This window comes from Panthera leo, chromosome B3, assembly GCF_018350215.1.
Source record: "Panthera leo isolate Ple1 chromosome B3, P.leo_Ple1_pat1.1, whole genome shotgun sequence".
Taxonomy (NCBI): domain Eukaryota; kingdom Metazoa; phylum Chordata; class Mammalia; order Carnivora; family Felidae; genus Panthera; species Panthera leo.
The window spans coordinates 41,079,951-41,095,124 of NC_056684.1; the positions used below are offsets into that span (position 1 = coordinate 41,079,951).

The following is a 15,174-nucleotide window of genomic DNA, read 5'->3' on the forward strand; positions in this document are numbered from 1 at the left end:
TGAGCACCTGGACTGCTGTTAGGTGCTGGGTGTACGGTGATGACCAAAGCCTGTTAGCGTTCCCACCCTTCACGGGACTTCTTTGTGAAGGTCTGGGTCATGATGAAGGATGTAAGTCACCCAAGGGACAATTTAACTCGGTGTTCCTCAGCAGAAAAGAAAACTAAGGAGTGGCAGGCCCCAGCATCTGCAGGGTTCTAGCAGTCCTGCAGCGCAAAGACATAAATAAGATAGAAGTATGCCAAGTGAAACACTTTTATATGATTGAACTTGACCGGCCAGAGGTTTAGGGCCATGTGTGAGGGGAGATAAAGAGCGCTGAGAACCAGGCGCGCTTCCGAGATAAAGGGGTGTGGTCGCCCCGCCCCTGCTGCCAGCTTCCCCAAGCGTCGCTTCTTTCGCCCAGGACTCTGGGCGGTGAGGTCTTCTCCGCCCACCACGGGGAAAACGGGGACTGCTGGATGGCCCCCAACTCCTCACCCGCCCTTGTGAAACGTCTCCAATTGTGCCTCATAAGCAGAGTCCAGCCCCCGCGGGTGGACGGGGTTGTCTAGACTCCGCGAAGGCTGAAAAGGGAGGTCAGGGCGGTGCCGAAGTCCCCAGAACATAAGCCAAACCCCCGCCCCCGCCATTAAGTCTCCTTCCCTTTTCCCCTCCTCCCGCAATCCCACGGTGATGCTCCTCCTCCAACCCCTCTGGCCTCCCGCGCTGGGCCTTGGCGGGGGGGGGGGGGGGGGGCGGGACGAGCGGTCAAGACTGCGCGAGAGTACCGCCCAAATCTCGCGATACTTGCCTGCTGCCGCCGCCGCCGCCGCCGCCGCCGCCGCCGCCGGCGTCGCTGCCGCCGCCTCTTACGTCTTTCCCTTTGACAAGTCGCCGCTGCTGCAGCAAAAATAAAGGACGCGGCCGCCGCAGCCGCTGCCGAGCCGAGCTCGGGTCGCCGGAGCCGCGCCCCACGCCAGCCAGCTCCGGAGCCGCGTACGGTAACGCCTCTTCTGCCCTCCTGGCTGCCTGTGCGTGCGCCCCGCCGGCCCGGCAAGGCCGGCCGGGGCCGTTCCCGGGCCGCGGCCGAGCGGGGCCGCCGGGGTCCTGGGTGGGCGGCAGGCGGAGGCCTGGGGGAACCCTCCCGGCGTTGTGCGCGCCCCCGGCTTCAGAGGCCTCCCGCCGCCTGGGCGCCTACAGAGCCGTCTTAGAAACCCAGCCGCTCGCACAGGGACCCGCCCCTCCAGCGGCTTTTTGTACCTGTCCCTGGGCCCTCGGGGGTCGCGTCTCTGACCTTCTCCTTCACCCCTGTATCCTCTGACGAGGGCCTTTCCCCGGCCGGGGCTGGGGTCGTGGGGCAGCGGCCCGACCCTGTTTCGGGAAAGCCTCGACCCCAGTGCCCCCAGTCACCGGCCGCCTTTTGAGGTGGAGATTGGGACGACGTGTCTTTCTCCTTTGCTCTGCCTTTGGGTGGGGGCAGCTCATCTGGTACACCTTTCTCCAAATCTCCTGCCTCTGTAAAATAACAATTTATAATGCCTGTGCTACCAAAAGAGGAGACGAGATGCATTGTTTAGTCTCTGGGTGAGATGAGGATGATGAGGAAAAGAGTTGTCCCAGGGAACATGTTGAAACCTTTTCTGTGATGAGTGGCAGGTTCTTGGGAGACACGAGGACAGGAACTGGTACCACCTTTCCCAAGAGATTATGTAAAAGACCTGCTCTCCGGCCCAGAGAGCTGTGTGCAGGGACAGAATTTGCCTTAATTTTAAAATAATGTCTATAGTACTGTAGAAAATATGGATAATCAGAGTTATAGGAATACCCAGTCTTAACTAACTCGTCTTTGTAATTCCATTTCCAGAGATAGCATTTCATGGTTAGCATTTTGGTGTATTTCCTAACAGACGCTTAATTTTTTCGAATAATACTTGGCTCATCATTGATTGGGACTTCCCCATTCTGTATATGTTTCAAAATGATTTGTTTTATTTGAGTCACTTGGGTCCACTTGATTAAGACTGGTTACTTGTTCATTATCACTGGTTGTACTCTGTCATCACTGTCTCTTTCATTGGACCCTCTTCCAAAATGATTGTTAGTTAAATGGTTTTAAAAATCGAAAGTTAAACAAGTGTTAACTGCTTGGATCTAGTACATACATGTTTTTACAGTTCTTTCTTTGGTGGGTGCTGAAAAGGAGCAGTGTTTGGGGGAAGCAAACTATGATTATTCACGGTGGGGAGAAACCTCTTTTCCTCAAGGTTTTATAACATTGATTTTCATTGGTTATTTTTAGACCCAAATCATTATGTGACATTGTTTGTCATAGTGCCTTTGTGATTGGGATAGGATGGATACCTGCCTTTGATTATGCAGGTTTCTATGGTGTGAGTTTATACAAGCAAAATTGAGTGTCCTAGGTGTCTGTATGCATGTACACACACGTATAATGCATCTACACATGGGCATATCTTGGAAGTGAGTTAAAATGTATTATTTGAGAAAAGAAAGCATTAAGTAGGGAAAATAATAGTCTTGTAATATTTCTTTCAAATTATATGACAGTATTATATAGCAGAATGAAATATCTAGGGAGGTTGAAAATCTAGTGGTTTTAAAAAACGTGATAGATTGTCATTTGTCCGCAGTTGTTATTGGAATGGATTAAATGGCCTATTAAGGCCTTTTGTAATTCTAAACTTATATGAATTTTGTTTTTCCTGAGGTTCTCTTATCACTTTGCTTCTTAAATTTCTAGTCATGCTGTTTTGCATGTGACACTTAGCCATTCATTTGCTGGTCATGTATTCCACTCCCTATGCAGGCGTCCTGGTGGCGCATGGAGGAGAAAGCAAATGTGTCACTTAGTCTGTTTATTAATATAAACATCTTCTGGGGCGCCTGGGTGGCTTGGTTGGTTGAGCGTCTGACTTTGGCTTGGGTCATGATCTCACGGTTTGTGGGTTCCAACCTTGTGTGGGGCTCTGCACTGATTGCTCAGAGCCTGGAGCCTGCTTCAGATTCTGTGTCTCCTCTCCTCTGTCTTTGCCTGTGCTGTCTCTCAAAAATAAATAAACATTAAAAAAAAAAAAAAAATATATATATATATATATATATAAACATCGTCTGCAAATCCTATTTGATTAAAGGAATTTCAAAGACTTTGTTGTTGGTTGGTCTGGATTGGTTAGTAGAAGATGTAAATAATAAATAGCAGTAGAATTCTAATGTTTCAAGCATTTTTTTTCCTAAAAGACATTTTTTCCCCCAAATACTCCTTAGTATTTAAATTAAAAAGAATGACTCGATATATTGAACAGTTGCACTGTTAAAATTTAGATTTTCAGTAAAATAATAGTAATGAAGACTTTGTGGTTTGGGGTGTGGAGAGAAGTTTGTGTTAAGATAAAAGCATATTGACTTGTGAAACATTTTGAATTTTATAGTTGGACAACTATGTAATAATAAGTAAAAAACTTACTATAACCTATTGACTTTTTTTAATGTAAGTAAAACTTTGGCTTAATAGACAAATGCGTTGCTACAGGCACATACTGCAGATTATCATGATGTTGAAAACAACCAATTGGCCACATCATTTAAAAATAAGTTTGCAAAGCCAGTGAAGTCACAACAGCTAGCAATTTTTTTTTTTTCACTAAGGTCTAAGGGAACATAAAGTAGATAATTAATTTTTAGATACCAGATCTCATTTTTATGGTTTTAGTTTTTTCTGTTGTCACTTACTGGGCCCTCTAAATTAATCAGAATATTAAATTACAGATGAGATCCCTGAGCAAGGAAATATGACACTTGCATAAGATGATCAATTGATGGATTTTATTTATTTTTAACCGTTTATTTTGAAATAATGTTAGACTTACAGAAATGTCGCAAAGATAGTACAGAGAGTTCCTATATAATACTCTTCATACATCATCTCCTGATGTTGACACTTTATATAACCAAAGTACAATGATCAAAGCCAGGAAATTAGTTTTGGTATAATACTGTTAACTAAACTACAGACTTTATTTGAATTTCACTAGTTTTCCCCCTAATGCCTTTTTTTCTGTTGCAGGATTTAATTAATTGCATTTAGTTGTTATATCTTTCTTGTCTCTTCCAGTCTGTGACAGTTCCTCAATTTTTCCTTGTCTTTCATGATCTTGACACTTTTGAGGAGTACTGTTAGTTAATTTGTAGAATTTTTCCCATTTTGGATTTGTCTGATGTTTTCTATGATTTGATTGAAATTATGTATGTTTACAAGAAAACCACAGAAATGATGTGTCCTAGGTGCATCATTTTAGAGGATACATGTTGACAGATCTTATCGCTAGTGATATTTTCACCTTGATTACTTTGTTAAGGTGGCCTCTGCTGTGTTTCCCTTATAAAGTTACTATTCACTCTTTTGGTACATGTCTTGGGAGGGGGGAGGGGGACTATGCAGATAAACTGTTTCTCCTCAAACTTTCTGCCACTGATTTTACCATGCCTTGGTAGATCTTGTCCTCAACAGTTATTGTGGTTCCTACCTAATGGTGATTTTGTATTTTCTTCATTTTAAAAATACATACTATTAGAATTCTTCTATTAGGAAGTGGTATCTCTTCCTCATTTATTTGGTTATTTATTTATATAAGTATACTGTCATTGGTTATTTGTTTTATTCTACATGTTATAGCCCAATACTATTTTTTTTGTTACTCAAATTTCCCCAGTTTTGGCCATTAGGAGCCTTTTCATGTTGGCCTTCATCCTTATTCAAGAACTTCCTTATATTCTGGCACCATAGGCTATTTCTTGCTCATCTTGTACCTTTCCTTTTATCAGTCCTGGAATCAAGAACTTGTCTAAGGAAATCTGTTTCCTTTGATCAGAGAATAGAATTTAAATTAAGACCTGGATGCTAGGTGTAGTTAACGGGAGTGTCACTAATCCTAGGCCCTCAGAGGGCAGGGTTTGGAAATACATGTATATACACTAACGTACAAATGAGTCACGCGCGCACACACGCGCATGCTTGTTTATTTCTATATTTATCTTTCTATATATATTAAAAACCATGAGTTTGTATTGATAGCTTCTACTCTACTCCAACACCACAGGTTCATTTTAACCTTTACTCGTTTCTTTCTTTTTTTTTTAAGTTTATTTTTTTTTTGAGAGACTCAGATAGTGCAAGCAGGGGAGGGGTAGAGAGGGGGAGAGAGAGAATCCCAATCGGGCCCCGCACCTTCAGCGTGGAGCCTGATGCTGGGCTTGAACCCACAAACTGTGAAGTCATGACCTGAGCCAAAACCAGGAGTTGGCCGCTTAATCGACTGACCCACCTCGGCCCCCAATCTTTGATTGTTTCTTATTTGTAACTTTTTTCTGATAGTGAAAAATCTGGCTTTTGTTTTCTACAGAAAATGAGATAATAGATCATATCCAAATTACTTGCTGACTTTTATTTATTTATTTTTTTACCGTTTATTTATTTTTGAGACAGAGAGAGACAGAGCATGAACGGGGAAGGGTCAGAGAGAGAGGGAGACACAGAATCTGAAGCAGGGTCCAGGCTCCTAGCTGTCAGCACAGAGCCGGACGTGGGGCTCGAACTCACAGACTGTGAGATCATGACCTGAGCCGAAGTCGGATGCTTAACCAACTGAGCCACCCAGGCGCCCCACTTGCTGACTTTTATAATGCATATCAAGTAGTTACTGATTGCTAACAGTACCCTTTTGAGATGCCTATTTGCTAATTAGAGTTCAGTGTTTGTGTCCAGTGTTTTTTGGTTTTTTTTTTTTTTTGTCTTGTCTTTAGCCTTACAGTATCTAGTCAAAATATTTTTTTTTCCAAAGTTGTTTAGGTTAGTTCTTTACTTCCCCACTCCCTTTAGGGTGGTTCTGTTTTTCATCTGTAATGCAGTTAGATTCTTTTCTTTGTATTCCATTTTGGATTACCCCTCAATCCTGGTTGATTTTGATTATTGATTTATTTATTTTGGTATATGAAACATTGTAGTTACTAAACATTACTACATAAAAAGATACAGAGAAATATCACTTCTTATTCCTACTACCCCATTTCCACCTCCACTTCCACCTCCTTTTGCCCATCTGTTTTCCTTGCCTTGTAGGTAACCAGTCTCTTCAGTTTTTTTGTTTATTCTTCTGTTACTTCTTTTACAGAAATGAACAGCCTGTGTTTTGTTTTTTTTTTATATTCCTTTCTTCTTTCTTTCTCATACAGTTTAAAAAAAATTTTTTTTTTAACATTTATTTATTATTGAGAGGCAGAGCATGAGCATGGGAGGGCAGAGAGAGGAGGAGACACAGAATCTGAAGGAGGCTCCAGGCTCTGAGCTGTCAGCACAGAGTCCGATGCGGGGCTTGAACCCACAAATGACGAGATCATGACCTGAGCTGAAGTCAGATGCTCAACCGACTGAGCCACCCAGGCGCCCCTTTCTCATATAGTTTTAATTGAGACACATTTCACCCAACACAGAACTTACCTTTTTAAAGTGTACAATTTAGTGGTGTTTTGTTATTCAAAGGTTGTGCAGCCGTTACAACTATCTAATTCAGGAATATTTTCACCACTCCAAAAAGAAACCCTGTATCCATTAGCAGTCATTTCCCCTACCATCTTCCTTAGCCCCAGTTAACACTAATTTGGTTTCTGTTTGTATAAATTTGTCTATTCTGGACGTTTCATGTAAATGGAATCATATAGTATGTGGACTTTTGTGCCTGGCTTCCTTTACTTAGCATGATTTTTTTCAGGGTTCTACCATGTAGCATGTATTAGTACTCCATTCCTTTTTATGGCTGAATAATACTCCATTATATGGATATATCACATCTGTGCATCCAGTGATGGACATTGGTTTTCTATTTTTTGGCTATTGTGAATAATACTGCAAATGAGCATTCATGTACAAGTTTTTGTGTGGACATATATTTTCAGTTCCTTTGGGTATATACCTAGAAGTGAAATTACTGGGTTGTATGATAACTCTATGTTTAACTTTCTGACTAACTGCCCAACTGTTTTCTTTTCCCTTCTTTCTTATATGAAGAGTAACATGTTATAGATACTCTTTTGGAGTTTATTTTTTTTACTTCTTGGAAATCGCCGGATATCCTGGAAATCTCTCCAAATTAATTCATTCTGTCTCTTTTTTTAATGTCTATTTATTTATTTTTAAGAGAGAGGGAGGGAGCAGGGGAAGGGCAAAGAGAGAGGAAGATAGAATCCCAAGCAGGCTCCGCGCTTTTAGCGCAGAGCCCGATGTGGGGCTTGAGTCCACAAACCGTGAGATCGTGACTTGAGCCGAAATCAAGGGTCAGACACTTAACTGACTCAGCCACCCAAGGGCCCCAAATTACTTCATTCTTTTTAATAACTAGTCTTCATTCTTTTTTTACAGCTGTATAGCACTCCGGTCAGTAGATTTATCTAATTTATTCAGCCATTCTATGTACATTTGAGTTGTTTCCTATATTTTGCAGTTATAAACAGTATCGCAGTTAACTGACCTGTGCATATGCAGTTTTGTACTGTTAGAGGTGTATCTTCAAGGAAGATTTCTATGAGTAGGATTGCTGGGTCAAAAGTTAAGTACATATGGTAGTCCTCCCCCATATCTACAGTTTATCTTTCCATGATTTCACTTACCGGTGGTCACCAGTGGTTGAGAAGCAGATGATCCTTCTCCTGATGTATAGTCAGAAAGAAGGTTAGTAGTAGCCTAGCACTATATCACAATGCCTGTCATTTACCTCACTTCATCATATGTACCTCACTACATGTAGGCATTTTATCATTTCACATCATCATAAGATTGAGTATGGTACAATAAAATATTTTGGGAGAGACCACATTCACATAACTTTTTTTTTTTTTTAAAAAGTAAGTTCCAGGGGCGCCTGGGTGGCGCAGTCGGTTAAGCGTCTGACTTCAGCCAGGTCACGATCTCGCGGTCCGTGAGTTCGAGCCCCGCGTCGGGCTCTGGGCTGATGGCTCGGAACCTGGAGCCTGTTTCCGATTCTGTGTCTCCCTCTCTCTCTGCCCCTCCCCTGTTCATGCTCTGTCTCTCTCTGTCCCAAAAATAAATAAAAAACGTTGAAAAAAAAAAAAAAAGTAAGTTCCACACCCAAAGTGGGGTTTGAACTTATGACCTTGAGATCAAGAGTCGCATGCTCTACCAACTGAGCCACCCAGGCACCCCTCATAACTTTTATTATAGTATGCAGTTGACCTTTGAACAATTTGGGTTTGAACTACCTGGGTGCACACAGTACTATAAATATATTTTCTCTTATGATTTACTTAGTAATATTTTCTTTTCTCTAGCTTACTTTATTGTAAGAATACAGTATATAATACATATAATGTCCAAAATATGTGTTAATTGATTGTTATTGGTAAGGCTTCCAGTCAGCAATAGGCTATTAGTAGTTAAGTTTTCAGAGTCAAAAGTTGTATGCGGATTTTCAACTGCATGGGGTGTCGGTGCCCCCAGCCCCTGTGTTGTTCAAGGATTAGCTGTATTGTTATAATTGTCCTATTTTATTATTGTTGTTAATCTCTTACTTTACTTAATTTATAAATTAAACTTTATCATGGGTATGTATGTGTAGGAAAAAACATACCAGATATAGGGTTTGGTACTATCTGCGATTTGAAGTATCCACTGGGGGGTCTTAAACTGCTGTTTCAGGTATCCGCTGGGGGTCTCCCCCTTTGGGTAAGAGTAGATGACTGTATGTAGTTTTGTTAGATATTACAGAAGTGTTGTACTTGTTTGCATTCCCACCAGTAATGTATGAGAACGCCTATTTTCCTTATAACCTTACCAACAGAGAATGTGTTGTGCTATTTTTTTTCCAGAGATGACTGATTTTTTTTTTTTAATTTTTTTTTTCAACGTTTTTTATTTATTTTTGGGACAGAGAGAGACAGAGCATGAACGGGGGAGGGGCAGAGAGAGAGGGAGACACAGAATCGGAAACAGGCTCCAGGCTCCGAGCCATCAGCCCAGAGCCTGACGTGGGGCTCGAACTCACGGACCGCGAGATCGTGACCTGGCTGAAGTCGGACGCTTAACCGACTGCGCCACCCAGGCGCCCCAAGAGATGACTGATTTTTAAAAATGCTGTGTAGTAATTTCAGTGACCTGAACCTATTGTGTAGGGGCACTTAATGCCTGTGGTTGGTAGGTTCTTATAGTTTGAAAATGAAATACATTGTCCACTAATATAGTGCTGATACATGTATGTTATTTTGTGCAGGTGAAATCAATTTGAATGCAATTTCTGGTCTAGCTGGGTTTGCTCATTGAAACTTTCTGCATTTAATGGAGTTGCTGCATTGATTCATAATACCTATACTCTGAAATACTTCTGGAGTTTAACAAAAGATAGCTGAGATTGTAAGAAGAATATTCTTTCTTCCATAGTATGTATGATTTAGTAGTTTTGGTTCACACTGTGTGCTCGTTATTTTGAACACTGTACACAGTACATAGTGAAATCATGGTATGGTAGTTATTTGACCGGTAATGGCCATATCTGGAAGCTATTATATTTCCATGAGAAAGAAGGTTAATCTTAAGGAGGATGCAATCGAGAGTTTACAGTTCTAGATTAGGATAATACCAGATGTTAGTGCGACCAAGGTACTAAGACAACATGAGAAACATCCCCATCTTATAAGGTAACAAGTTCTGCCCAGCTGGAAATTTAGGTTCTTTCCCAGAAAGAACACTTTTCCAAGTGCTTGGGACACATTAATGAAAAAAAAAAAAAAGATGATTCTTTTTAAAAAAAATTTTAACTCTAATTGGCACACAATGTTACATTAGTTTTGGGTGTACAGCATAGTGATTTGACAAGTCCATACAAAAAAACAAAAAATCTTGCACTGGAGGAGCTTACATTCTAGTAGTTTTCAGATGAACTGGTGTTCTCAGGAAAAGAGATGCTGAGTGCTGATTGTGAATGGAACCAATAGAGGTCTGCGTAGTCTTTTAGTAAAATTACCTTTGGTCCTATAAAAACCCCAAATGACACTTGATTTTACTAGTTACAAGGAGAAGGCCATGAAAAGTCATAGTATGGTAACATTATTCACCAATCTCTTTCTCTCTTAACTTAAAGGATTCCAAGTACTAGTGGTGCCAGTAGAGGTAGTAGTAATAGAATGATAATAATTGAATAATAGTATAGGTGAGTTTTTTTCCCTCAGCTGGGATTCCAGGAGAGAACTAAACACTAATGTTTTAGGACATTTGGACATGCACTGTATGTAAAGAATTAAGTCTTTCTCACTGGTGCATCTAGAATGCCACTAGGTATCTACCATTCTTGGGAGAATTGAGAAAATATTTACTCCAGTATTCAGTTCAGGTTCTCTGGTTCAGATGACTAACTTCAGTTGAAAAAGGTCAGGGTCATTGTAATCCAGATCTGTTTTTTTCTTTTTTTTTTTGAACTCTGCCACTTGCTAGCTGAGTGATGTTGGACAAGTCTTAGTCTCTTAGTGTCAGTTTCCTGGTCTATAAAAGTGAGGGTAGTGGTAATTGCTATGTCATAAGGGTGATGTGAGGATTAAACAATGAAGTCTTTCCAGTTACATTTATCCATTTCTATAGCTTTAAAAACTCTCTGTGCTGATTGACTTCCACATTTATGTCTTGTAGTGCAGACCCTTTCCCTGAGGTCCAGGTTAGAGTTCATCTGCTCATTTCACCATTTCATTTGACTAAGAGGCATCTCAAATTAAATTTATACAATAAAGAAGGTATGATTTCTGTCCTCTTCATTTTCTCTGAATCAGCTCTTAGTAAATGGCAGAACTAATCAAGTAGTCACTTGGGCCAAAAGCCTAGGTGTCATCTGTGATTTTTCTCTTTTCTTCAAACCCTATAATAAGCCCATCAACAAAACCTCTTGACTCTATTTTTTAAATATATTTCTAATCTGATCACATGTCATCATGTCTGCCTTATTACTTTGGTCTAAATCACCATTAACTCCTGCTTAAATAATCGCAGTAGTCTCTTAACCCTGCTTTCTCACTTGATTTCTGACCGTCTATTTCTACTTGTAGCTAGAATGACCTTTTTAATGGTCAGATAGGCCATTCCTCTACTTAATACTTTACAATGACTTCCTTTTACAATTAAAGTAACAGCCCAATTCCTTGTGTTGACTTACAAGGTACCACATGGTATAGTTCATCCCTGCCTGTCTCTCTGTTCATTCCACCTGTGCTATACTGAACTCTTTATATTCTTTGATTGTGACAGGTACATTTCCAGGGCTTAATATTTATTTGTTCTTGCTCTGTTTGGAGTGTTCTTTCCTCAGATCTTTGTTTCCTCCCTCACATCATTCAAGTGTTTGTTTAAAAAGGAGTTCTCAGAGGTTTTTACCTCTTTCGAGAAATTGTTAGCCATCACACTGTAGAAAATAGTAATCATCTTTCCTCCACTCTCCTTTTCTCTTTTGTTTTTTTTTATAGCACTTGTGCTTCCTGAAATTTAGTGACTTGTCTACTTGTTTATTTGTCTTCCTCACTAGAATGTAAACTCCATGACGCCATAAACCTATATATTTTACTCATTCTGGTGCCTCTAAAGTCCCTGGTACATAGAAAGCCAGGAATACAGCTCTAGGAACTTGAGTGTGGAGTAAAATTGTCTCTAAATTGGATTCAATAATTGTACGTCTTTAATGTTTTATGACGAAGGGGAACTATTAAATCAGTTACACAGTGTGAATTTTTTTTGCATTGTGTTATCACATGTGAAACGTTAAGATTTAGAATTTATGGGGCACCTGGGTGGCTCAGTCGGTTGACTGTCCAACTCTGGCTCAGGTCATGATCTCACGGATTGTGAGTTTGAGCCTGGCGTTGGGCTCTGTGCTGGCAGCTCAGAGCCTGGAGCCGGCTTTGGATTCCCTGTCTCCCTCTCTCTCTGCCCTTCCCCTGCTCATGTTCTGTTTCTCTCTCTCAAAAATAAATAAACAGTAAAAGATTTAGAATTTATACCATTATCAAGAGCATATAATTGTGCATAGGTTATGCTAAGTAATATGCAAAAAAATAAGCTTGCCATTCAGCTCTTTGCTTATTGCAGTGTTTGGTTATTCTCATTATAATGGTGGTGATGTTAATGAAATGGTAATATTTCCTCTTGCTCTGGCAAGCTATTTGTCCTCATTCTAAACTCTTAATTTAAAGTCTGTTGATTTTCATTTTGGGGGGTACATATTGTTCAAGCATTTTTTTTTTTTTTTTTAACTTAATACAGGTCATGGGCAGTGGGCAGTTTTATGTTATACAATTCAAGTAAGTAGCTTTGCTAACTTGATAGTATTAGAAATATAGGATAATCTATTCTAGAACTAGAAAGATTATATTATCTATGTGTTAATATTTAAAAAAGCAAAAGTATCTTTTATAGAAGATATCATTGATCTTTCTTACACAACCAAGTATTCATTTACATATAATGAATTTTGTCAGTAATATGGCCAGATTCTGTTTTCTCAAAATTGCTCATTCTTTTAAAAAGAAGGAATGATGGGGTGCCTTTGTGGCTCAGTTGGTTAAGTCTTCGATTCTTGACCTTGGCTCAGGCCATGCTCTCATAGTTTGTGGGTTTGAGCCCTGTGTCGACAGCAGAGCCTGCCTGGGATTCTCTCTCCCTCTCTCTCTGCCCCTTCCTTGCTCGCACTTTCTCTCAAAACAGATAAATAAACTTTAAAAAAAATAAAAAGAGAATGATGGAGAGATTTGTGTAATTCACTGAAGATGGTGTGGTAGAGTAGACAGATGCACATTTAAAGGAATAATGCTGGGTAACACTTACTGAGCATTTACTGTGCACCAGGCATTATTTTAAGTGCTTTTATCTATTGTTTAAACCATGGTTAAATCTGATTGAATACAACATTCAACTTGTTTATTTTGTAGATAAGGAAATTGAAGCACAGAGAGGTTAAGTAACTTGTTCAGGCTCACACAGCTATTAAGTGGTGGGAGTGTGGATTAGAATTCTGTAACAAAGGGGGCTGTTGGCAGAAACTCTTGGGGGCAGAGTTTGGAAATGGCCAACCTCAGTGTGATGGTTTTGGCTGATCTAAAATCCTGTCCAACTAATGTTTGAGCAAGACCATTCTACATACATGTTTATGAACTCATAGTGACAGTGAGACAAAATTTTTGGTGCCACATGTTGCTTTGAATTCTTAAAGAATGTTTCTAGTTCTGTTCTCCCAAATGGGGGAATAGATGTGAGAAGAGAACAGCAATTAGTATATGGATTGGATATCACTACAGAAAGGTTAAATTTTCATATAGAAAGATGAAATTCTTCTTGGTAGATGTTGAAACCTAATGATAGTAGGGAGCAAGTTTAGCCTGCAAACTGTCTAGAGCACAATCAAGTAGTGAAATAATAATGACTTACATTTGTGTGTGTGCATTTACATACATATGCACACACATACATATTTGTATAGTGTATATGGCTTCTAGTTTGTAAAGTACTTTGGTAACCATATTCTCAGTTGATCTTCTTAACACCTCTGTGAGATAGACAGGATAGAGACTCTGGTATTTGACAAGCTTCCATAGAGGAGAGAGGTAGCTTTGAGGAATGAGCCCTTGGATAACCTCTAGTTGCTAGACCCTCTTTTTTTTTTTTTTTTTAATTTTTTTAATGTTTATTTATTTTTGAAAGTGAGAGACAGAGTGTTAGCAGGGGAGGGGCAGACAGAGAGGGAGACACAGAATCTGAAGCAGGCTTCAGGCTCTGAGCTGTCAGTGTAGAGCCTGATGTGGGCCTTGAACCCATGAACCTGAGCTGAAGTTGGACGCTTAACCGACTGAGCCACTCAGGTGCCTCTGGACCCTCTTTTAATAGGTTCTGATCATAAAGGAAGTTGCTCTTTCTTTGTAAAACTGCAAGAGCGTGAGTGGTGGACTTCTGTATTATGTGGTATTATGGGCTTGATTAAGTGATTATAAATTGCTTAATCTGGAAGCAGGAGGTAACTTGGCATGATGAATGGACAAAGATGGCCTGCTGTAATTGACATGTTCTCAATGTTATACTGAAAGCCTAGCCATTTTTAAGAAATATAATTTAGATTAAAACTATACTTCTAATAGCAACACTGTTGTAATGTTTCTTAAACTAATATTTTAATTAAAACCTTCTACCAGTTAGGCTGCATTAATATTGATGCTTTTTTTAAATTATTATTATTATTATTATTATTATTATTATTATTATTATTATATTGGAGATTGGGATAGAAGAGGAGGATAGCTTTACTTTTTTGAAGTAAAAAAAAAAAATTGGTAGCTTCCGAAAAGGCTGATGTGAATGTAAAGCCATAGTGAAATACTGATAAAAGCTTAGTAAGTCCCCTGTTCCCCTTGTTCATTTTGGAAATAGTTTGAATTGCTTTGGTTAATTTAAATTGGTTTGAGATATTAAGAGGGACTTCTCAAAAGTCTTAAAGGTACACTGCATAAGAGAGTAAAGTAAGATGTAAATTCATAGAGTCCCTTCACTTTAAAGTAGTTGATGATTGACAAAATGTGACTTTGCTTTGCAAAAATCTACAGAATTGCTGAATATTTTGTATTCTTAAATTCTTACATCTTTCAGTTCTCAGTGTTATTTTCTTTTTCCCTGGTTCTCTCTTGTAACTGGCTCCTTATCACCACCCCCTCCCTCTTGGTCTGCCATCTGTTGGTTTGGCTCTTTATTTCAGAGTAGGAAGGCAGGAAAGGGTTTTCATATACAAGATAAAGCTAATTCTTTTGGAGCTCAGTGCGCTGGAGCACTTATGCAATGAGTCTGCTAATGGTGAATTCCAGAAGTAGGATAGGCCCATAGGACTAGAAAGATAGTGATGACTCTGCAGTATTGTCTGCAAGTTTTTTCTGTGATTGTTGCTTTATTTAATAAATAAAAATTAAAAAATTATACTGAAACACTGTAGTTTTTTCATAGAAAGCCATAAATTGGTTAGATTGTAGTAGGCTTGCAAATAACAGTAATTATGTGAGAGTTTAGCATGTTGGGTGTTAGTGAAATTCATGTCAAATTGTTTCCGATAGTACTTTATAAATATAATTTGATCATGGTAAATTTACATTCTCTTA

The 15,174-nt window shown here is 39.6% G+C and overlaps 1 protein-coding gene across 9 annotated transcripts in view; it reads left to right on the top strand.

Moving 5' to 3' along the window:
• Positions 1-818: 818 nt before the first annotated feature.
• Positions 819-15,174, top strand: part of HERC1 (HECT and RLD domain containing E3 ubiquitin protein ligase family member 1) — a 186,294-nt gene continuing 171,938 nt past the window's right edge. For 8 of the 9 annotated variants that reach the window (XM_042941773.1, XM_042941772.1, XM_042941782.1 and 5 more), the window contains exon 1: positions 819-983. The gene's annotated coding sequence lies outside the window, so the exon portion shown is untranslated. The remainder of the gene's footprint in view (positions 984-15,174) is intronic. The other variant, XM_042941774.1, reaches the window with a different exon arrangement.